General features: G+C 39.5%; 1 protein-coding gene across 2 annotated transcripts in view; it reads left to right on the top strand.

The window, feature by feature from the left end:
* The window catches only part of LOC124881697 (bromo adjacent homology domain-containing 1 protein-like), a 67,471-nt gene that overhangs the window by 16,687 nt on the left and 26,652 nt on the right, over positions 1 to 24,132 (top strand). The window contains exon 1 of one of the 2 annotated variants that reach the window (XM_047387423.1): positions 10,568 to 10,949. The exons of the other annotated variant lie outside the window; for it this stretch is intronic. The gene's annotated coding sequence lies outside the window, so the exon portion shown is untranslated. Of the gene's footprint in view, positions 1 to 10,567; positions 10,950 to 24,132 lie in introns of those variants that run through there. 2 annotated transcript variants of the gene reach the window in all.

Genomic DNA, 24,132 nt, shown 5'->3' with positions numbered 1-24,132 from the left:
TACTCTCTGTAAAAGGAAGTTTGCTGTTAGGCTTCAAATTGGACTTTGCTCTGTGTATTTCAAGCTACCAGATGGACAGTTAGGAGGGAGGCGTTATGAAAGTAGACCTCTGCGTTTTGATTTCATTTAGTATAACTGCATTCTGGGTAATCTTGCTTGACACGGAGTTCTGTGATATAAAATAGTAATCCAGTTTTAAATAAACCATTGTGAAATAGTCAAACATTCGGCTGAAGATTTTTCTGAACAGATTTTAGGAAAAAGGATTTGACGAAAGCAGATGTCTACAGAGGCTGAGCAGCTGTTGGGAGCGCCGCACACTGTGTCTCTATTAGCTGCTCTGACTTGTGGGAAATATGTTAATCAGTCAGTGACAGACTAAAGTAAGACTCTCAGCTTTGAACTGATACTCCTTATAAAATCTTTCTTGACTGTATGAAAAATCCTGCACCACTATGTTTGATCAGTAGGTCCAAAAAGCTGCATTGGATTATTTCAATAGAATTTCAATAGAATTTAAAAACCTGAGAGCATAATCTGTTAATTATACTATTAGGGAGCACTATTTGGAGCACTTATTTTTATGTCGAATTATTAATTTCTCCAAGATGGATACAACACTAACAATGCTTTTCATGCTTTAGTTGTACCATTGATTTATAGATCCTGTAAATCTGTCTGAGATGTTATAACGTTAGCACACTTTTGCAGTTTTGTTTGGCTTGACTTTACACTATAAATATTTTATTGTTATTAATTTGAACTTGTGGTCTGTCTATCTGTGTGTCTGTGTGTCTGTGTGTCTGTCTGTCTGTCTGTCTGTCTGTCAGAAATATTTGAGGTTGTGAAATAGGCTGATAGGGCAACCCATTACTCTTATTAATGTTAACACTGTTTAAAAACTACGGTCATACCATGAGTGGCATGTCTGTTAAGCAAGTGAATATAAGCTGACCACCAGAGCAGATAGCCTGACTAATTAACTAGATAATATTTGGTTGCTATACCCTCGTTAAAGAGGCAAAAAGGGATAATGTTCAGTGAAATAATCACATTGGACCTAAAACTGAATTTAACAGGTTTTTACTTGATATTGTTGCTTAACTCTAAGTATCAAAATAAATGTTACAGTTTACATTTTGGTAACAATAATAACCAATATGTCATAGTATTTTAGTAGCTGAATAATTGTTGCTAGTGAACAGTAACGGGTGCTTTTTTGGTATTTCTTCTTTTGGTATTTCAATGATTTATGTTTTGTTGGAGATATTTCCCTCTAATGAAAGAAAAATGTTTAGCATGTTTAGCTATTTAGTTTGATTTTGTTTGCTTCACTTCTAATTTATTAGAGAAAATGTGCCGTCATACCGACCTTTTCACAATGTCCTCTTCCTGTTAGAAGACAAATTTTTCCATCTGTAGCACGCTTCTGCTCCCCAGTGACAGTTCCTGCCTGGGCTGACAACATCATTACATACCTAATAAAACAATTGTTATTTCAAACCCTTCTAAATATCAGTTGCTGCTGCAGAGAGGTTGGCCTGTTACAGCAGAATAAGTCTTGGGTGTCATTACTGTGGACATGAATACTAAAAACAGACCTTGGCAGAAAACTTCTGTAGCGTTCATTATATTCGTTTTCATGCTTTCTTTTTCATCGGAAGCCTGGCCTCTCTTATAGCCTCCTGTTATTAATAACCCCTTTCATATAGGACTCCATGTTTGCACCAGTGCCAGCAGCATCTTTACCATCAGGATGTTAAGCACAGTGTAATAACTGTCTAAGATCCTGTGGGAGACAGGGGCATCTTTGACATGTGGCAGTTAAGGATGAAAGAATGAATACACCTGTGGGCGAGGCAGGGGGATCGGATGCTATTTCCTTCTGTTCCAGCACAGTTCGAAAACATTACAGCATCGGACAGGGTGTAATAGTCCTCTAATGATAGGACTCTGACTCGCTCAGTATCTGGGTGGAAGACTGCGTCCTGAGACAAATTGATGGTGTCTGTCGTAATGAAAAGGTAACGAAGCGTTTTGGTTGCGGAGCTGGCAAAGCTCAACATCCAGCTCAGGACTGTGCAAGTCCGTCACTAAATAACCTGTGCTTTTAATATCTGGATGGTCATTTCTTGTCTTTTTTAACTTTATTTGGTAAGCTTAGTTGATGCTGTTCAGCAAAAATTTAGTGTGACCAATATCGTCTGCTTATACATTTTTCTAAGATTTCTCTTTCTGTGTGAAAACAGCTGCTTCCTAGTGATGCTATGTAACCTTTATAGTAAAGTTGGACAAAAAAGAAAGGCAACATTCCTATTTGGCTTTTTCAGTGCATTTTCTGAGACATTTGGAAAAGCTGGCTGGAATCTCAATATTTACTCATTGGATGAGCATGGATTCACTGAGAGAGATTGCTTAGTTCTCCTGGAAATTGTGAAACATGTCTCAGTTTCCATAGTTTCAGCATTTTGTTCAGCATCAACACCTTTTGAATGGGAGCGCTAGTTTCAATTATGTGTTACAAGTCACTTTTTTGTGCTGCTTTTCGAAACAGAAAAAGTATTTGCCCCCTTATAGATTTCTTCTGTTTTTGCGTTTTTGTCACTCTTGCATGTTTCTGATCCTCAGACTAATTTCAATAACATAAAAGAAAACAGGAGTAAAAACAGAAAAAAAGGCTATTTTTTAATGATGATTGCATTTATTAAGAGAAAACATTTGGAAAAAGTGCCTCCCTCATTAAATGATAATTTTGATCGTAATTAATGACATGCTTTTGGAAAACTGAGTCTAATTTCCCCAACGCACCCAGCTCTAAATACTGTCAGATTTGTGGAATCAAGAAAAACCTTAGTAAGAATCTGTCTTACATGTGAAGTAGGCTAAAAGATTTCCAAAACCAACACATCCTGTTCCAGTCTAAATAAAAACAGGAGATGAGAGGTACCGGAGGTACTGTGATGATACTGGTACATAGAAGTGCTTAGTGCTTTAGGACCTGGATCACTTGCCCTAATTGATGGAATCATGAACTCTGCCCTGTACTAGAATTTCCTGAGAGAGAATGTCAAGCCATCAGTTTGTGACTTTATGCTCAAGCACACTCGGGCCAACAGCCAGTCCACCTGTGAATGGTTTAAAAAAACAGCATAAAATCAAAATAGTCCAAAATGTTTTGAAGTGGCCTAGTCAAAGTTCGAAATTGAACCAAACCGAGATGCTATGGTGTTCTCCCTGTGCATGCGTGGGCTCTCTCCGGGTACTCCGGCTTCCTCCCACAGTCCAAACACATGCCTGTTAGGTTAATTGGTCTCTCTAAATTGCCCTTAGGTGTGTGAATAAGTGTGTGCTTGATTGTTTGTGTTGCCCTGCGATGGACTGGCGACCTGTCCAAGGTGTACCCCGTCTCCCGCCCATAAACTGCTTTAAATAGGCCCCAGCTTCCCCACGACCCACTATGGAAGAAGCGGTATAGAAAATGACTTACTGACTGAGATGCTATGGCATTTCTATTAGACCTTTGACATGCTGTTAATGTCCAAAGTGGATGAATTTAAAATAATTCTACTAGGAAGAGTGGGACAAAGGTTTCCAGTTTCCTGTAGAAAAAAATCTAATTGCCAGTTGGTGCAAATGCCAGAAGGCAGATGTTGCTGCTGAGGATGGCACAACCAATTATTAAGTTTAGGGGGCAAATACTTTTCCACATAGGACCAGACTGCTCTGGATAGCTCCTATCCCTTAAGTGAAATAATCATTTGGAAATTGCATTTTGTATTTAGTTAGATTATCTTTGTCTGATTTTAAAATTAGTTTGATAATCTGAAACATTTAAGAGTAACAAAAAAGCCAGACAGAAGAAATTTGTAAAGGCACAAATACTTTTTCTCAGCATCGTATCATAGGGTAAGACTATGCAAGTTGCACCCAGGGGCTTGTGCAGAGACTTGCTCGCTCAAACCACTGTGCCACTTTTGTTTTTATCTTTTTAAATGTTATAAAACAGCTGATTAGATCAGCTTCTGTAAAAATCTGACATATTGGTTATTTAATGTTGTACAGTGACAAAATCATTCGCACTGCTTTCGTAAAGCACTAAAAGCTCAGCCTATACTTTTGCAATTGTGTTTATTGATTCAGTCTCTATACATGCAGGTTCATGCTGCATGTGTGTGCATTTGGCCGCTTCACCTTGTCTGATTTTTTTTTTTTGTCAAGATTATTTTCCATTTCTAGTGTTGAAAGAGATCTGGTGTTGAGATTAAGTTGAAAAGTGGCTGCTTCATTGATGGCAGCGTTTGATTCTGTCAGATTACATAACACTCAACAGAAAAGCTTTTTAAGCACTTCTGTGGCATTAGTAAAAGATAAAACAGACACAATCTACAGGTAATATGGAATTAAAATGACAGTCCATGCCTGTACTGTATCTTTTTTACAAGAAGGAATAAGAAAGAGCTCAGATTTAAGTTTTGTGGTTAAAAAGTGGCAAATCGATGAAGATTAGTTAGACTCAATCACTGAAGTACAGCACCCTCAGCATTTATTGGCACCTATGATGATAAGGGTGTGTAATAATCCCTTAAACAAATCATTTTTTTACTGCAGAAACATAGTAAGTTTATTCATTAGGAGTAAAAACATGTTGGGAAATACCAAAATCCTCAGTACAACAATCATCTGAAAGCCCAAAAATTCCTATAAATGTTATTCATTTTTGTTATCTATATTTCACTTTTTTAAGTTTAATTCAATTCAAAAATACTTTATTCATCCCAAAGGGAAATTAAATGTTGTTGTAGCTCATATTATGCAGGTTTCTTCAAAGAGCCGTTGATGCTGATGGCTGTGGGCAGGAAGGATCTCCTGTAGCGCTCCGTCTTACAGCAGATCTGAAGAAGCATCTGACTGAAGACACTCTGTTGTTGTAGGACAGTCTCATGAAGAGGATGCTCAGGGTTCCATACTGTTCTTCGTTTTATGAAGAATCCTTCTTTGCACAATAATCTCCAGAGGTTCCAGAGGAGTCCCCAGAACACAGCCAGCCTTTTTTATCAGCTTGTTGAGCTTTTTTAAGTCCCTGATGCTGCTACCCCAGCAGATGATGGCAGAAGAGATCACACTCTCCACAACAGACTTATAGAAGATATGCAGCATCTTGCTGGAAACACTGAAGGTCCTAAGCTTCCTCAGGAAGAACAGTCTGCTCTGTCCCTTCTTGTAGATGGCTTCACAGTTGCATGTCCACTCTAGTCTGTTGTCCAGGTGAACACCGAGGTATTTATACTCCTCCACCACCTCCACTTCTTCTCCCATGATAGAAATAGTTTTTGACTTATTCCTGTTTCTCTTAAAATCTACAATCATCTCCTTTGTTTTAGTCACGTTCAAAATGAGATGATTGTTTCCACACCATGCCACAAAGTGGTCCACCACCTTCCTGTACTCAGCTTCTTGTCCATCTCTGATCCACCTCACGACTGCAGAATCATCTGAGTATTTCTGCAGGTGACAGGTGTCTGTCTTGTACTGGAAGTCTGAGGTGTACAGAGTGAAAAGGAATAGTGAGAGTACAGTCCTCTGTGGTGCTCCTGTGCTGCTGACTACTTGGTTAGACTCATAACCCTTCAGTCTCACAAACTGTGGTCTGTTTGTCAGGTAGTCTTTGATCCAGGAGATTGTTGAGGCCTCCACCTGAGTCTTCTAGAGTTTCTGACAAAGAAAATCAGGTTGAATTGTGTTAAATGCACTGGAGAAATCAAAGATCATGATCCTCACAGTGCTGCTGGCTTTGTCCAGATGACATTGGGTTTGTTGAACCAGGTGTATGATGACATCTTCAACTCCAACACCACAGCGATAAGCAAACTGAAGGGGGTCTTGATAGTTTATTGTTTGCTTACTCAGGTGGGCCAACAGGAGTCTCTCTAGGACCTTTATGATGTGGGATGTCAGGGCAAAAGGTCTGATGGGTGAGTTTGTTATCGGAACAAGACAGGAGGTCTTCCACAACACTGGAACCTTCTTCTGGGCCAGGCTAAGGTTGAAGAGGTGCTGAAGGGTCCATGGCTGAGCTGGAAGATAAAACATTTGAGGTGTGACAGGAAAGCTGTGGGTCAAAGGAGGGTGGAATGTCTCTTTGGTTGTGAGCAGGAGAGAAGGATGCTGAGCTTGTTTCTGAACTGAACCTATTGAAGAATGTCTTTAGTTTATTGACTCCTGCTCTCCAGCTTCTTTTTGTACACCTCCTTGCTGTCTCTTATCTTGACTTTAAGTTGCTTCTGTATACTCCTCAATCATTTCTTGTCTCCCTCTCTGAAGGCTCTTTTTTCTTGTTAAGCAGGTCCTTCAGGTCACTGGTGATCCAAGGTTTGTTATTGGGGAAGCATCTCACTGTTCTGGAGGGGATGGTGTTATCCACACAGAAGTTTATATAGTTGGTTATGGTTATGGCATTGATGTCCTCTCCATGTGGCTGGCACAGTGCGTCCCAGTCTGTATCCTCAAAGCAACCTCGCAGGGCTTCTTCAGCTTCCTGTGACCATCTTCCCACAGTCCTCTTTGTTACAGGTTGCCTCTGAACAAGGGGCTTATATTTCAAGCAGAGAAAAATAAGATTGTGGAAAGATTGTGATCCGATTTGCCTACAGGAGGTCTTGCTGTAGAGATGTATGAGTCCTTGACATTTGCATAAAACAAATCCAGTGCTTTCTTTTCTCTGGTAGGGCAGCTGACAAACTGTTGAAACGTTGGAAGTGTAGCAGAGAGTGAAGCTTGGTTAAAATCACCAAATATTTCCACAAACGCATTGGGATGTTGTGTCTGTAGCTTAGCAACAAGTGAGCTGATGGCATCACATGCAGCATCAGCAACAGCTAAAGGTGCAACGTAAACTGTTGCCAAAATAACACTGTCGAACTCTGGGTAAATAATATGGATGAAAACTTACTGCTAACAGTTCAATATCTGGACTGCAGAGACGACACTTCACAGTAACATGCCCTGGATGACACCATCTGTTGTTCCCAAGTACCGCCAGTCAACCTCCTTTGTGTTTGCTGCTCCTCTCCGTATCTGTCTGCTCTTATGGTCAGAAACCCTGGCAGAGAGACGCTGGAGTCAGGGATATGATCCTGCAGCCATGTCTCAGTGAAAAACATAATACTGCATTCCTGATACTCAGGCTGGGTCCTTTGTAGGACTTAGAGTTCATTCAGCTTGTTTACCAATGATCTCACATTGCCCATCATTATCTATGGAAGAGATGGTTTGAACTTCCTCTTTATCTCTCTTCTCTTTGCTCCTGCTCTGCATCCATGGTGCCTCCTTTTCAACTCATCAAGGATTTGAGCTTTTGAGATATTAATCAGCTGCTCTTGGTTGTAAAAAAAAAAACAACCCTGTTGCTAGGTGACGCATCCTAAAAAATGTCCAAAAGTAAAAAGAGTTCAGCAAAATCCTTCCAGCTGCACAGCATCTGATACCGGAGAGAATAATCTTCCAAAAAAACCTATTTTTATCCAACACAAGAGGAATTTGAGTTCTTAAAAAGAATTTGTCAGAATAAAAAGTAGAGCTACTCCAACCAGCTGCCACCTTGAGTGGCACAATTCTAGAATATATCATAGATATATATAATAACATATTCTACAATTATCAGAATGTTTAGACTTTGTTAATTAGTAATCCATGTTTAAATGATGTTACACACAGGCTCCTTTGTCTTAGTCACTCTTCAAAATAGGGAACAATAGAGAACATACCTTTTTTAAAATAAATCAGGAAATGCCTGCAAAAAATAGCTGCTCCTCTAAATTTACCCATATGCAGACTCAGCATTACTTTTAATTTTATTGAATAAAACTGTGAAGAAGGTATTGTGTTAATGACCATTTTATGTACGAAAAGCAAAATAAAATCAAATTTAGAAAGACAAGAACTGGAACGTAAACATTTGCCATTTATGTCAACGAATACAACTATGACTTAAATGTTAGAGGAAGAGGTAATCCAGTCACAAACTAGCCAATAAAGACACTTCTCTTTGGGAGCAGTCTGCTGAAATGACATTTTAGTCAATAGACTAATGCTAAAATTAAATGTACTGCCAAAATTAACAGTTCAGCACCATGTAGAACGAGGAGGATGGCAAAAGAAGTAAAAAAAAAAAGCTCACAATTAGAGAAGTGCAATAAGACATGGCATCTTTGGGACACAGTCTCAATGACAACAAATTGTTTTAAAGCTTTGTAAGCATCTTTATAAGAGTTGCCAATTTAATGGGGCCATAACCTTTTCAGCCATAATGACAGACAAGGAAAAAAACACTCATACTGTTGTACAAATGGTAACTTTCAGTAATTAACCTTGTTTTATTTAGAATGACAAAGTTACATATTGATTCAAAAACTGTTCAGCAGGGATATCATTTGATGAAATCTTAGTAAACTATTAAAACTATAACTTTTTGACAAGTAAAACTGAAAGAGGTAGCTAGTGCTAGTTATGACTCAGCTGACTGCCACTTCCTCTTCCTTTATTAATATATAGAGCATGTGTGGATTCCCTTCTTTATGTTTTGTTCATATTGTTCAAATAGGCTTTTAATATAATTCTAAATACTAAACGATTGAATTATGGCAAAATTCAAATAAACAAATGAAAACTATCAATTTTTAACAGAGATTTGAAGATATTGGTTAAGATCAACAACACTGTGAAGGATTTTCATATTTTTCCTTATTTGCAAATACTTTGCCTCCAAGATGCCAGACTTTGTTGATCGTTTTAAATTGGTCTGGCAATGGTTCAGTTCTCCAAATGCTCTGAAAGTCTTATAGAGCTTTTCTGGAAATGGCATTTTAACTCTGTCCCATTAACTTTACTCAACTATTTTCTATTAACTTTACTCAAAACATGAACAATTTTGTGTCCACGTATAACAAACCTATTTAAAAAAACATTAAATTTTTTTTTTTTTGGGTTGAGAAAACACTATTTGTTTGCATTTCAGTTGTATATTTGTTTTTAAAAATGACCAAGAATTACGTTGTTTGACACAGCATAAAATAGCATTTTTAACTTTTTTGCATTGCAGATTGGGGCAAGGTTAATACGGAGACAGAAAAACAAAAATTCTCATCCTTAAAACATAAAACATAAACAAATGTTTGTTGGAGATTTTCTCATAAAGTAGAGAGAAATAAGACATTGTTGTAGTTGCTTATTTTGGTTGAAAAAAATCATCTAGTTTGTGTGAAAACTGCTAACTGTGAAGGGTTTTGTAGATTTAACTAAAAATGGCAATAATGTAATTATATGCTGCTTGTCAAAAAGTCTCTAAGGGTACTATTAAGGTTCTTTAGGATGTTTTTGCATGGATGGGCCAGTAAAGGTTAAAGTTGCTAAATGGACACATTCATTTCCCTTGAAAACTGTCAGATAAAAGCACTAAAAATAACTAGAAGCCCTCAATGTCCAGGAAAAAACTAAGGTATCGCCAGAAAGCCTAGAAAATTCTAAGATGTAGTGGCTTCTTGGAAGCGATGAAGAATAAATAAATGGTACCTCCTGTAATTTTCTATTTTTACAGAAGAGCAGTGTAGTTTCCATTAGTTCCTTTTTAAGTCTGTAACAATTAGAGATGCTGCAAAGAACTGGCCAGAGACCAGAACCTGTAAATTTTCTCTTGATCTGCTCTGAATAGTAATTGGCAGTTTTTTTGTTTTTTTTCCTATTCACTAAATGCAACCAAACTAATACACCCACTGTTTTTTGTCTAAAAACATATCAACCAGGAGCATGTACTTTGATGTTCTTTGTTTTTATTTAATAAGTATTCGATGAAGGCTAGAAACATATGCTGTGATGCAATACTAGGCATGATCTTGTAATTCCTTAATTTTATGTTGGATTTAAACCTACCATCTCTATCAAGGAAACCGTTTTAATCTGTTATTTGGAGGGTTGCAGCTCTTGTGATAACTATTACAGTAAGACCTCTTATTGAGTCATGTTACCGCATCAACACAGTAAAGTGTTGAATTTTCTGAACATTTTACAGAAACTCATCTCATATAGACATTTAGTCGGATTTCCTTTTTGATCTAATTTATTATTAATAATTTAATCTAAAGGGAACGGAATGACATTCGTTTACACAGTAAACTATACTAAGTGTTGAGTTTTGACACTAAAACCACTCTAGTCTGTAGGTCTCTTTTATTCACCTGTTAAAATAGATCTAAAAGTAAAACACTGGTGGTTGACTCGGGTCTCGGTAGGTGTACTGGTGGCAGTGGCCTGACATTAATCTCTCAGCATGTAGCGCAGAGCGTTTTAATGGAGAGGAACCGAGAAATTTGCACATATTTAGTTTCCCGTCGCACCGCACCTTCTGATCCAGGAACAGCTGTTGGTCCATAAAGCCAGTCGGGCCGGTCCGTGCTGGCGCTGTTGCCTTTAGATTAAGTTTCTGTTATTCGGTGGAAGCCCAACCAGGAAGCACAGACACACACACACACACACACACACACACACACACACACACACACAAACACACACACACACACACACACACACACAAAGAGAGAGAGAAGATCTAGCAGGCAGCGCCACCGACCGTCCTCCCCGCTCCACTCCTCCCCAGCTCTCCCAGTTCGCGGAGCTCCGCCGCCGCACCAGTCCCGACTCCCTCCACCTCCCCGCCTTGCCTCCCTCCTTCGCTGCGGATTTGCAGCCCCCCCCCATTCTGCCTGGTGAAAAAGGAGGAAAGGGAAGGAGTTAACACCTCGGTGTATCGCGTCGCTGTCTGAAGTTGCTCCGACCGCCAGGAACGGAACGCGGAGCCCATTTTTCCGCTTCGTGCAGCAGAAGCGACACACGGGGCTGCCGCTGCGAGCCGTAACCTCCCAGCGCTCCACCAGGACCGCGACCGTTACAGCCACCGTGTGAGTAATACACAACCCGGACAATCATAGGTGTGTGTTCAGGATAGGGGTGACTGCCCTTTAGTTGTGTGTGTTATGGTAAAGCGCCCCCTCCTCCTCATCTCCTCCTCTCCCCAGCCCGTATTTAGAGCCTGGCTGGCTACTTCAGAGGGGCAGCTACGGCAGGCTGTACTGTACACTCCATCCTGCCGTATTCCTGGGCCTCTGTCTGCATATTTCTACACTCTTAATACAAACGTGTGGATTTCTGCATCAGTGGCCAATCCAGATCAAAGCTGGAGAGACTGTCCCGGTGAAAACAGGAGCAGTGATCTAATGGTTCAGGTTCTTACCTCCTCTTGATCGGACTCTGTGTGCCAGCCAGCGCGGCGGCTCGGGTTCAGCCCATCTGGCACGGAAAATGTGAAGTAAGAAGCTCTCAGCTTCCTCACCTGACCGGTTATTTATTTTTGATGCGTGCGTTGCGTTTGATGTGGCTCCACAAGGAACCCTGAAACTTGCCGGCAGAAGCGAGTGGATGATGTTTATTTGCAGGTGAAATACAGGGTGATGATGAGAGTGGTTTTGATAGCCAGCAACTTATTTATTTTTTTTATCATGCAATGTGTTCTGAATATGTGACTCATACGCCTTTGAACATAGCCACCTGTATATTCTTTAATTTCACGGAAAAGTGATTCTTCGCTTTCATAATTTATTTTCATAAAGGCTTAATAAGCTGCAGAAGAAGAATTTAATCTCAAAGTTTAGTTTGGTTTAAAAAGAACCAGATTATAAAGTAATGTGTTTAATCTGTTCTGAAAATAAAAATATTATCTTTAGACATAGGCTGATGAGTAAGATCAGGTGACCCACAAACAAATACCTTTAATTTGAATGTCATGTTCATTTGTCTTTCCTAGTTTGAAGAAAGGAGCTCATTGTCACATCATATTTACATCCTAGTAAAATAGGAAGTTATTTTCTAGTTACTTTCTAGGACCAGAAGTTCCTAGAAAGTCTGATGAACTATACTCAGTTTTACCCAGATCTAATCTATCTGGGCTGTTCCACCTCATCACAAACATTTAACTTATATTTCACCTCTTTAAGCTTCAGCTGGGGGAAACGTGTGATATGTAATGGTATGCTGTAATTTACTGGCTGGCTTTAAAATGCAGGATGTAGGTCTGTTACCTAACATGAAGGGTGTTTTTAAGGCTTGAACCTGCTGCCCACTGGGGCCTGTCTGTGCAGAATCTGCAAGTTGTCCTGCCTGCTTGGCTTGAGCTGGTGTGGCTTCCACTGAAGTCTTCTGATTTCCACTCCAAAGTTATAAATCATGCTGGGTTCAAACAGCGATTATGATTTGGGCACAGGTATGAATATGAGCAGGCTTGTCTGCCTTTGTCTTTGTTTTTCTAGCCAGTCATGGACTGCATCACACATGGATAGGCGGTCCCAAGCAATTCCCTACAGAACAACAGTTATGCACAGAATGGATGGATAGAAACTGTAATCCAGATCTAACCCGCACCTAACGCTCAGAATTTAAGGACATGCAGCACACAGAGTTGTATTTGATTTTAAAATGTTGGTGAATTAGCATTTTATAGAAGTGAAGAGCATGTCTAGAGGTGAAATGGAAAAACAAGAAACATCACACTCAAAATATCACAAATAAATGTAATAATCTCGATTTTAAACATTAAAAACTCTTAAATATATTGAGATTTTCCATACTAGACCTTAAAGTGCACGTAGTGATGTCCTGCATGTTTATATTTGTTCTTCTTTCATTGCTTTTTCTACTTTGAAAAATGCGCTGGCTGCCTTAATTTGTTCTCTGCTTTGTAGTCATGGAAATAGAAATCTGGTGTTAGTATGCTGTTGAAAACTACAAGGCCCATAATACATGGTAGCGAGCAGCCCTGTCAGAAGGAATTCATTACTGTGTATTTAACCTTGTCTGTGAACTCGTGGTGGTATTCTGCTCTTGAAAGTTGCTTATTGTAGTTTGTTTAAGGAATAAAAATCAACATCTTCTTGTTACCTTAACCACTTTCAGTCCCTTTTTATCGGAGAGTATATTGAATAAGGTTTGGATAGAACACAGGCAGTTCAGGACTACTGTACAGTAAGAAACCATCATACTATTTGAACTTTTTAACACTCACATTAAAACCACAAAATACAATGTATTTTAATAAGATTTTATGGGCTAAACTAGAGCTGCATGATATTAGATATACAGGTCCTTCTCAAAATATTAGCATATTGTGATAAAGTTCATTATTTTCCATAATGTCATGATGAAAATTTAACATTCATATATTTTAGATTCATTGCACACTAACTGAAATATTTCAGGTCTTTTATTGTCTTAATACGGATGATTTTGGCATACAGCTCATGAAAACCCAAAATTCCTATCTCACAAAATTAGCATATCATTAAAAGGGTCTCTAAACGAGCTATGAACCTAATCATCTGAATCAACGAGTTAACTCTAAACACCTGCAAAAGATTCCTGAGGCTTTTAAAACTCCCAGCCTGGTTCATCACTCAAAACCCCAATCATGGGTAAGACTGCCGACCTGACTGCTGTCCAGAAGGCCACTATTGACACCCTCAAGCAAGAGGGTAAGACACAGAAAGAAATTTCTGAACGAATAGGCTGTTCCCAGAGTGCTGTATCAAGGCACCTCAGTGGGAAGTCTGTGGGAAGGAAAAAGTGTGGCAGAAAACGCTGCACAACGAGAAGAGGTGACCGGACCCTGAGGAAGATTGTGGAGAAGGGCCGATTCCAGACCTTGGGGGACCTGCGGAAGCAGTGGACTGAGTCTGGAGTAGAGACATCCAGAGCCACCGTGCACAGGCGTGTGCAGGAAATGGGCTACAGGTGCCGCATTCCCCAGGTCAAGCCACTTTTGAACCAGAAACAGCGGCAGAAGCGCCTGACCTGGGCTACAGAGAAGCAGCACTGGACTGTTGCTCAGTGGTCCAAAGTACTTTTTTCAGATGAAAGCAAATTCTGCATGTCATTCAGAAATCAAGGTGCCAGAGTCTGGAGGAAGACTGGGGAGAAGGAAATGCCAAAATGCAAGAAGTCCAGTGTCAAGTACCCACAGTCAGTGATGGTCTGGGGTGCCGTGTCAACTGCTGGTGTTGGTCCACTGTGTTTTATCAAGGGCAGGGTCAATGCAGCTAGCTATCAGGAGATTTTGGAGCACTTCATGTTTCCATCTGCTGAAAAGCTTTATGGAGAAGAAGATTTCATTTTTTAGCACGACCTGGCACCTGCTCACAGTGCCAAAACCACTGGTAAATGGTTTACTGACCATGGTATCACTGTGCTCAATTGGCCTGCCAACTCTCCTGACCTGAACCCCATAGAGAATCTGTGGGATATTGTGAAGAGAACGTTGAGAGACTCAAGACCCAACACTCTGGATGAGCTAAAGGCCGCTATCGAAGCATCCTGGGCCTCTATAAGACCTCAGCAGTGCCACAGGCTGATTGCCTCCATGCCACGCCGCATTGAAGCAGTCATTTCTGCAAAAGGATTCCCGACCAAGTATTGAGTGCATAACTGTACATGATTATTTGAAGGTTGATGTTTTTTGTATTAAAAACACTTTTCTTTTATTGGTCGAATGAAATATGCTAATTTTGTGAGATAGGAATTTTGGGTTTTCATGAGCTGTATGCCAAAATCATCCGTATTAAGACAATAAAAGACCTGAAATATTTCAGTTAGTGTGCAATGAATCTAAAATATATGAATGTTAAATTTTCATCATGACATTATGGAAAATAATGAACTTTATAACAATATGCTAATATTTTGAGAAGGACCTGTATATTTACACAATGTGGAAACATTTGTTTATGTTGACTATATGATAATGATGACTATATGACTTGTGATAAATAACAAAATCAGTGAAGACTGTTGATGTATTTTTTGCTTTGCACTCATAGCAAACATAGACCCCAGATGATAAGTAGTTTACCCAGTTACTGGACAAGCAGTAGTAGTGCCCAAATATATTACTGGCATAGAGAGCCTGAATGCCTCCTACTTAAATAATTAGCTAAAACCTGCTGCAGTCCAGGCAGTTTTTTGCAATATGCATATATATGGATATTACGTACAGTGATATTGCCGTAGCGATAAGCTTGCAATATATTGTGCATTCTTAGGATATATTTGTAAAGTGGAATGAAAGTATGTATAGTTTTTAAAACAGTTTATGATTAATAGCCTAAAACATGCGGCTTGCATTTGTATTCAGCCTGCCTAAGTCAGTACGTTGTAGAACCCTTGTCTTTTGTGGTATGTGTCTACCATCTTTGCACATCTAGAGACTGAAATTTTTGCCCATTCTTCTGCAAAACCACCTCAAGCTCAGTCTGATTACATAGAGTGTGAGAATATCAATTTTCAGGTCCCAACACAGATCCTTTTTTGGGTTTGAGTCTGAACTTTGGACCATGCCGCCACATGAACATGCTTTGATCTAAACCATTTCCATGGTTGCTCTGAGTTGTGTTTAGGGTTGTCGTCCAGTAGGAAGGTGAGCTTCTACCTTAGTCTGAGGCCTTTGGCAGCCTAAAACAGGTGTTCTTCCTGGATTGCCCTGCATTTAGCTCCATTCATCTTCACATCAACCCACATACGGCATTGTCACAGCATGATGCTGCCACTACCATCTTTCACTGTGGGAATGTGTCATCAGGAGGATGTGAAGTGTTAGTTTTTATGCCACACCTAGGATTTGCATGTAAATCATTAGGTTGAATTTTGGTCTCATCTAACCAGAGCACCTGGTTCATATGGCTCTCTTCTTCAGACTCTTTGTTGAGTGAAGGACTAATAGTTGTTCTGTCACTAGATTCTCCAGAGTTATGATGGTTCTCTACACTGCCTCTGTGAATAATGCTGTCTTTGCAGGCCAGATAGAAGCTTGAATGATCTATTCATCTGTAAGCAGTTACTCAAATCATCTTTTAACATTGAATCAATACATGGATCATTTCTAGATTTAAATAGGTGTTTTTTCAGTCGAGCTTGAACACTACTCAAATTGCCATTAAATGAAGTAAAAACACAGCATTTCTCTGACTCAGTCCACTTTCAATCCTTTATTTGCATTATGTCAACATGGACTTTGGAAGTTTTTCACCATTGCTTAAACTTTTTCCACCATCTATTGTATTTGTTAGCCACAGTGTCACTATAGCTTCTGCTGGTACCGGGCACAAACATAATCAGTTGGACGCTAAATTATAAATGCAAACAATCTTTATTTTCCTATTTTAAAACCCCGGCATATTTATCTGTCCCCATTGCTTGGGAACATCTAGCTGCACAGGACGGGGTCTGCGAGGCTCGGCCATGACTTGTTATTCTGACAAGAAGTTGTTGCCTGATTGCCGTCTGTCTCAAGAATGGGCTGTTATTAAACCTCTGTGACCATGAGGTTTTCTTGTGCACTCGCTCTCTGAAACACAAACACAGATTACATTTCTAACCTCACTGTCAGAGATTAGATGTATCTCCTTCCCTCTGACTTCTAACTATAACTCTTATGTGGTTTGCACTGTTTGTGTCCTCCCTGGTGTCTCCTTTGCCCTGCAGTTACTTTCTCTATTGTTGATTGGGATCTAACCCAAGGTGCTCAGATTGATTGGTTAGCCATCTTTATTGGCAAATCCTTTATTTTAATCGATATTCACTGAAACGATTAACCAGAAGAGAGAATTTTGCTTTACTAACAAAGCAGAGCTGATTGGAGGACAGGGTGCCTGGGATGCGTTTAGGGGCAATCGAGCCGTTGTACCAAAAGCAAAAGCTGTATCAACTTCCTCAGGACAAAGCCAAGGTTGGCCATCAGGGCTGCTCCTTGTCAACCATCCTTTTTGTGTTATTAATAGACAGGATCTCAAGGTGTAGTAAGGTTCTCATCTTGGCTTTCTGGAGGTGAGGTGCTTCTGTTGGTGTCTTATGCCCTGACTCTTAGGGTGGGTTGAAGCAGTTCACAGCTGAGTGCAAAGCTACTGGAATGAGAGTTAGCTCCTCTAAGCCTGATGCCATATTTCCCGGTGTGTGTTATATTGCAGTCACAGACGACTGCTTGAATCAGTATTTATTAGGATATTATATTTCAAGTGTCAGGCATTCACACTCTGTATATTGATTATATATTTGTTCAGATGGATGGATTCTGTCTGCCCTTAAAGCCCACTCTGGATGCATATTTTTAACGGCTCAGATAACTGAAACTCACTGAGAGTTGAGGGGACGTAGTGAAACGGTAAAAAAAGTTTTCCTCAGTAGTATTACAATGAAATAGGTTACTCATATTGTGCTGCCCTAATGCAGTTAAAACCAGATGTTTTCACTCACTGTTTGAAATGACCCAAGTTTTTTTTCTCAGTCTGACATTAAGTCTAAATAAATGTTCAGTCTTTTAGCTCAGTTAGGACGAGCACAGGCATAACTATTAGCTAAATGCCAGAACAACAAGAAAGAGAAGTTTCTTAAAGGTTTCATTGTCTTTTAAACTGAATTTTTTTTTTTTTCCTCAAGCCTCTCACGATAGTTTCCTGGACTTTTGGCCCATTCCTCCTAACAGAACTGGTGTAACGAATCAGGTTTATAGGCCACCCTGCTCACACACCTTTCCTCTAAACAAATTTGTATCTTTGCCATTGAGTACATTTGGAACATTGTAATCTGACTTTTAATGTAGTGTCATCTTCATCACTGAGCGGCCATTCAGGCCATCAGTACAGGACTCGTTTCACTGTGGATAATGATACTCCCTTACCAGCTTCTGTCAGCATCTTCACAAGGTCTTTTTGCTGTTTTACTGGAGATGATGCACACATTTCACACCAAAACATGTTCATCTCTGAACCCAACCGGAATAGTACGATGACTGGAAATTCCCATGCACATACAGATCAAGATGGCACCTTCAGGCATTTAAAAACTGGATAAACCAGATTTGTGAAGACTTTTGTGGAGGTCCACAGATCTGTCTGATATGTGGGGTGATTTATTTGAATTAAAAAAAAATCTTTTTTATGATGTCATTTTGGAAGCAGTTTGTTTGGGTTGCATTAAAATACATCCAGAGGTGAGCTTCCAATTATTGCTGTGAATTAACCTGGGAGAACCTTACAAAGCCATGACACCATCATCTGGACTTCTCCAGTAGCTTTTAAGCATAGCAATCTTAGTGTATGAAAACTTAGGAATTTGAATTAAGTAAAAATTCTAACTGATTTAAAACATTAAACTTTTAGTCTGATTTAACATCAGACTGTGAGAAAATAAGTTATATGATGCGTCTTTTTATATTGTGTAAATAAAAATCTGGCAAATCTCTATTTGAAGATCCTAATAGTCTTGAGATTGGTGTCATAGTGAAAAAAACTATATTTTTAGCAAGTCTAGACTCTTGTTCCTTTTAACAGCTGTCGCTGACGTCCCAGTGATCAATACCATGCATCTCCTTGTTAGTCATTTACCAAATCCTCTATCTGAGTTCTGTTATGCACTGTGGAGGCTGGGTGTGCATATATCATATTCAGGTCAAATGACACACATACTATAAACCATAGAAAGCAGAAACATTGCACTCACCTGATATTTTAAACACAAGCAGCACATAGATGTCAATGCCAATATCAGATTCAGTTTCGGTATTCGCCTCATTTATAATTACAGTGTTTCCTTTTTATTGGGTGACATTGCACATCCGTGCATTACGCGCAAAGAGCAGCAATGGTTACATAAGTTGACGAAAACCTGCTGCATCACCATGAGTACAACAGGCGAAGGTGAATCTGAAATCAATAAAGGACAGATGTGGAGCCCAGATGTCAGTTTCTCTTATTTTGTTCAATACAAACTGACTTGGATCAGGAGACAGGATTGTTCACACTCCACCGTTGTTGCTTCGGATCTCTTCATCTGATCACAAAGTATTTTGAAGAATTGTCTTTTGAAGCTCTGAAGGTGTTTGTCTTGAAGAACCTGCTTCAGTATGTTCATGTCACTTGTAGTCCCGACTCAGCCCCAGTCAGACCTGCTTAGGAGCAGGGACCAAATAAGTAGTTACCGGTACGGAAAAAACAGTAATGAAAATGCTTGCAAAGCGAGCCGAGTGGAGTCAAGTGGGGTAAATTCGAAGCCAGTGAAAAAGGGGCATATGTTCCAGTGTGGAACTTTAAAAACTTTAAAAGTCTGTTATTTGGGATCATTATAGTTTCTTGTTCAGCTACAATGGAAAAAGAAAGGTGGAGCATACCAAAGTTTTATGGGAGTGTTTTTCAACAGCTATTAGGCACAAAACTCACTCACTAAACTAAATTTAATTACTCACCTGAAATGACCTCAAGCCAAATGTAAACAAAAACTATAAATATAAAAGTCCACTGAAGTCCAAATCCAGCTGCTTGCCAGCCTTTATGGCAGAAGACACATGACAAAATGTTGCTACTGTGTTAAGGGGAGTCCATCAATCAGGAGGCGTTTCCCATCTATGCACTTCTATGGTGCATTCAAGTATAACTCATATACTGGATTTGTCTGGATTTGTCTATTAAGACAACTCTTAAGTTTATTTTTATAATCAAATGTCAGCACACTTAAAAATTCTCATCAACAACCTTGACCATTTTCCTGTGATTCTTTTGTTGTTTAATCTATCCATGCACTGTTTAAGCCTGCTTATCTGTGACGTTATTGAATGGTCCAAATCTCCAGTCACTTCCATACTGGTCGTTTTTAATCATTTTAAAATCAAAGTATTTTCAGACAATGTTAACATTCTTTGCACACCGTTGAACAAACAACATTTTGTGGCCTGGGACTGATTTACATCCCGAACCATGAGTTTTGTGTACCATTTCACCCTGGTTCCCGGGAGTGTCCAAGCATGTATGCAGCACTGTCGAATTAACCTGAATGAGCTGATAGGTCTGGAGGTATTTTGTAACTACAGTACAGACCAAAAGTTTGGACACACCTTCTCATTCAAAGAGTTTTCTTTATTTTCATGACTATCAATATTGTAGCTTCACACTGAAGGCATCAAAACTATGAATTAACACATGTGGAATTATATACTGAACAAAAAAGTGTGAAACAACTGAAAATATGTCTTATATTCTAGGTTCTTCAAAGTAGCCACCTTTTGCTTTGATTACTGCTCCGCACACTCTTGTAATTCTGTTGATGAGCTTCAAGAGGTAGTCACCTGAAATGGTTTTCACTTCACAGGTGTGCCCTGTCAGGTTTAATAAGTGGGATTTCAAGCCTTATAAATGGGGTAGGACCATCAGTTGTGTTGTGCAGGAGGTGGATACAGTACACAGCTGATAGTCCTACGGCATAGACTGTTAGAATTTGTATTACGGCAAGAAAAAAGCAGCTAAGTAAAGAATAATGAATGGCCATCATTACTTTAAAAAATGATGGTCAGTCAGTCCGAACAATTGGGAAAACTTTGAAAGTGTCCCCAAGTGCAGTCGCAAAAACCATTAAGCGCTACAAAGAAACTGGCTCACATGAGGACCGCCCCAAGAAAAGAAGACTAAGAGTCACCTCTGCTGCGGACGATAAGTTCATCCGAGTCACCAGCTTCAGAAATCGCAGGTTAACAGCAGCTCAGATTAGAGAACAGGTCAATGCCACACAGAGTTCTAGCAGCAGACACATCTCTAGAACAACTGTTAAGAGGAGACTGTGTGAATCAGGCCTTCATGGTAAAATAGCTGCTAGGAAACCACTGCTGAGGACAGGCAACAAGCAGAAGAGGCTTGTTTGAGCTAAAGAACACAAGGAATGGACATTAGACCAGTGGAAATCTGTGGTTTGGTCTGATGAGTCCAAGTTTGAGATCTTTGGTTTCAACCACCGTGTCTTTGTGCGGTGCAGAAGAGGTGAACAGATGGACTCTACATGCCTGGTTCCCACCGTGAAGCATGGAGGAGGAGGTGTGATGGTGTGGGGGTGCTTTGCTGGTGACACTGTTGGGGATTTATTAAAAATTGAAGGCATACTGGACCAGCATGGCTACCACAGCATCTTGCAGCGGCATGCTATTCCATCCGGTTTACGTTTAGTTGGACCATCAATTATTTTTCAACAGGACAATGACCTCAAACACACCTCCAGGCTGTGTAAGGGCTATTTGACCAAGAAGGAGAGTGATGGGCTGCTGCGACAGATGACCCGGACTCCACAGTCACCGGACCTGAACCCAATCGAGATGGTTTGGGGTGAGCTGGACCGCAGAGTGAAGGCAAAAGAGCCAACAAGTGCTCAGCATCTCTGGGAACTCCTTCAAGACTGCTGGAAAACCATTTCAGGTGACTACCTCTTGAAGCTCATCAACAGAATGCCAAGAGTGTGTGGAGCAGTAATCAAAGCAAAAGGTGGGTACTTTGAAGAACCTAGAATATAAGACATACTTTCAGTTGTTTCACACTTTTTTGTTCAGTATATAATTCCACATGTGTTAATTCATAGTTTTGATGCCTTCAGTGTGAAGCTACAATATTCATAGACATGAAAATAAAGAAAACTCTTTGAATGAGAAGGTGTGTCAAAACGTTTGGTCTGTACTGTATATGGGTAGATGGTTGCTTTTATGTGCCTGTTTTTCTCTTTATGATAATAAAAACGGGGGGGGGGGGATTTCTTTCAAAGCTTGTGTAAAAATTGTGAAACAGCAAAGTTCAGTTAAAGGTAAGTGTTAACAGTAAAACAGAGGATCTTGGTGAGATTTCTGGACCAGGTTTTATCTCCAGAAACCTCCAGAAACACAAACCAACTGGATAAAACATCTGCCCTTGGGGAAGTATCATAGTCTCATTGACCCAGTAGGATTTATTAGTAACTTAATGTTTTTTACACATTTAATTTTATTGTGGCTGTATTTCATCACATGGGACCTACTTTATACTATTGAATAACAGTTTGTTTATCTCACTACTTTCCACTCTGTTGTAGCCAATCACAGGCTGCCATGGTGGAAAAAAGAAGTTAAAACATGATGTCCTTTCATGCCTGAATTTATACCAAACATGCAATGTTAGAATAGAAAATGTAGTCTTTACCATGATGATTGTTGCCATGGTTGTAACTCATGATCTGAACACCTTAATTAGGTGGAATATAATGCTTACAGCTTAAAATAGTCTTACCCTATCATATGCAAATGTTCTACTTGTTTGTTTTTAGGCCTTTTTGTAAGGCTTTAAAGTGAGATTTAATCCTTACCTTCCAACCTAACTGATTCTAAGGACAAACTTCATTATACCAAACCAAATACTCCATAGCAAACTGCCCACATATAACTATCACATAGTTATTTATTAATGTTGTTATATAGTGCTACCCTTCGTGAAACATTAATGGATTCTGTGGATGTGCCAGATATATTGTCAATTTAGCAGTAAGACATTACACAAAAATCTGAGGAGCCATTTATAAATGGTTCATTATTCAAAGTGGGGTAAAATACTCCCTTTGGAAGTCATGTTGTGATTCTATTTAGTTTATGTTTGGACCCTCTGGGAGGTCCAGCTTATGCTTGAAGATAATGCCTTGAACTAATGTTATCACATTTCATGTGCAGTTTGCATCACATCCTTTGTATTTTTATACTGAATTGAATGTAGGCATGTAGTAAATCTATAACAGCTCCTGGCTTTTATATCATTAAAATAATCAGAAACCAGTGCATCTTCTGAGAGAATGTCTCTTTATTGTTGAGTCCATGAGATCTCGAGTGGATTCTTGAGAAACTGTCCGCATGTGAGCACAGTGAAAGAGTCCTGGTGCGTCTGCTGTTTGATGCCCTGAGAGAATCTAATGCTCTGCTTTCCAACCAATTAGAGATAGAGCACAGGGTCATTGATCTTCCCATAAGTGGGAAATTACTTCCTGAGGATCACCAGGCTCAACTGTGTTTAAAGAACTAAATTGCATTTGGGTCAGAGAGCTTGCACACGAGAGATTGACATTTAGTGGAGGTCGCACCATGAAATATTAACCTGCATGTACCTCCTGATTGGATCTACTGGATTGTGGATCGTTGTGTTTAGGGTTTAAAAACCTGATGAAGGCTGAGTGATTGATTGGGTCGGTCTTACACTGGAAAGTGGTGATTGACAGAAAATGATGGATGTTGATTATTCAGTTGCTAAGAGTCATTTATCTGTCAGGATATTTGATTAATTTTACTGGAACAAAATTAAATGCACCTTTTAGTCTTTAAAATGTCTTTTGAGACCCAAGTGTCTCTCTCAGACCACAAGGTAACACCACTAAATTACAGTCCCTTGTAAAAATGTTTATTTTCTCTGAACATTTTTACATTTTGTCACCTCCAAACCACGAACTTCATGGTATGTTTTTGGGATTTTATGTGATACACCAACACAAAGTAGTGTAGACTTATGAAGTGGAAGGAAAACCATGCATTATTTTTAAAGATTTACACTAATAAAATCAGAAATGTGTGTAGTGTCCACATTTGTAGAATCATCTTTTACTGTAATCACAGCAGCAAGGCTTTCGAGGTGTGTCTCTACCAGCTTTGCACAACTTTACATGGTCCATTCTTCTTTCCAAAACTGCTGAAGCTCAGTCAGGTTGGATATAAGCAGTATACTGTCAGTCTGTAAGCAACAACTTTCAGGTCTTGGTTATAGATTAAATAATAAAAATGTTTAATTGGGTCTTAACGTTGACTGGACCTTTCTAATACATGAATATGCTTTGCTTACCACTGTCTCCTCATACAGGCCAGATAACCTTGCTCCATAATTAGCTGAATTCATCTTCCCATCAGCTCTCACCATATTATCTGTTTCTGCTGACGAAACACATCCCCACAGAATGATGCTGCCACCAACATGGTTCACTGTGGCGTTCTCAGGGTGATGTGCAGTGTTTGTTTTCTGCCACATATTGTTTGCATATAGGGCAAAAAAGTTAATTTTTGGGCTGAACTGGCACCATCTCCCTGTGGCAAACTGTTTCTTTTTTTCAAAAAGGCTTTCTTTTTGCCACTCTTCCTTAAAGGCCACGTTTTACGGGTGCACAACTGGTAATTGTCTTGTCAAGAGTTTCTCTTACCTGAGCTGTGGATCTCTGCAGCTCCTCCATAGTTACAAT

Source organism: Girardinichthys multiradiatus, chromosome 15 (genome assembly GCF_021462225.1).
Source record: "Girardinichthys multiradiatus isolate DD_20200921_A chromosome 15, DD_fGirMul_XY1, whole genome shotgun sequence".
Lineage (NCBI taxonomy): Eukaryota > Metazoa > Chordata > Actinopteri > Cyprinodontiformes > Goodeidae > Girardinichthys > Girardinichthys multiradiatus.
Note: the sequence above shows the minus strand (reverse complement) of the source record. Positions and strands in the feature narration are given on the sequence as shown.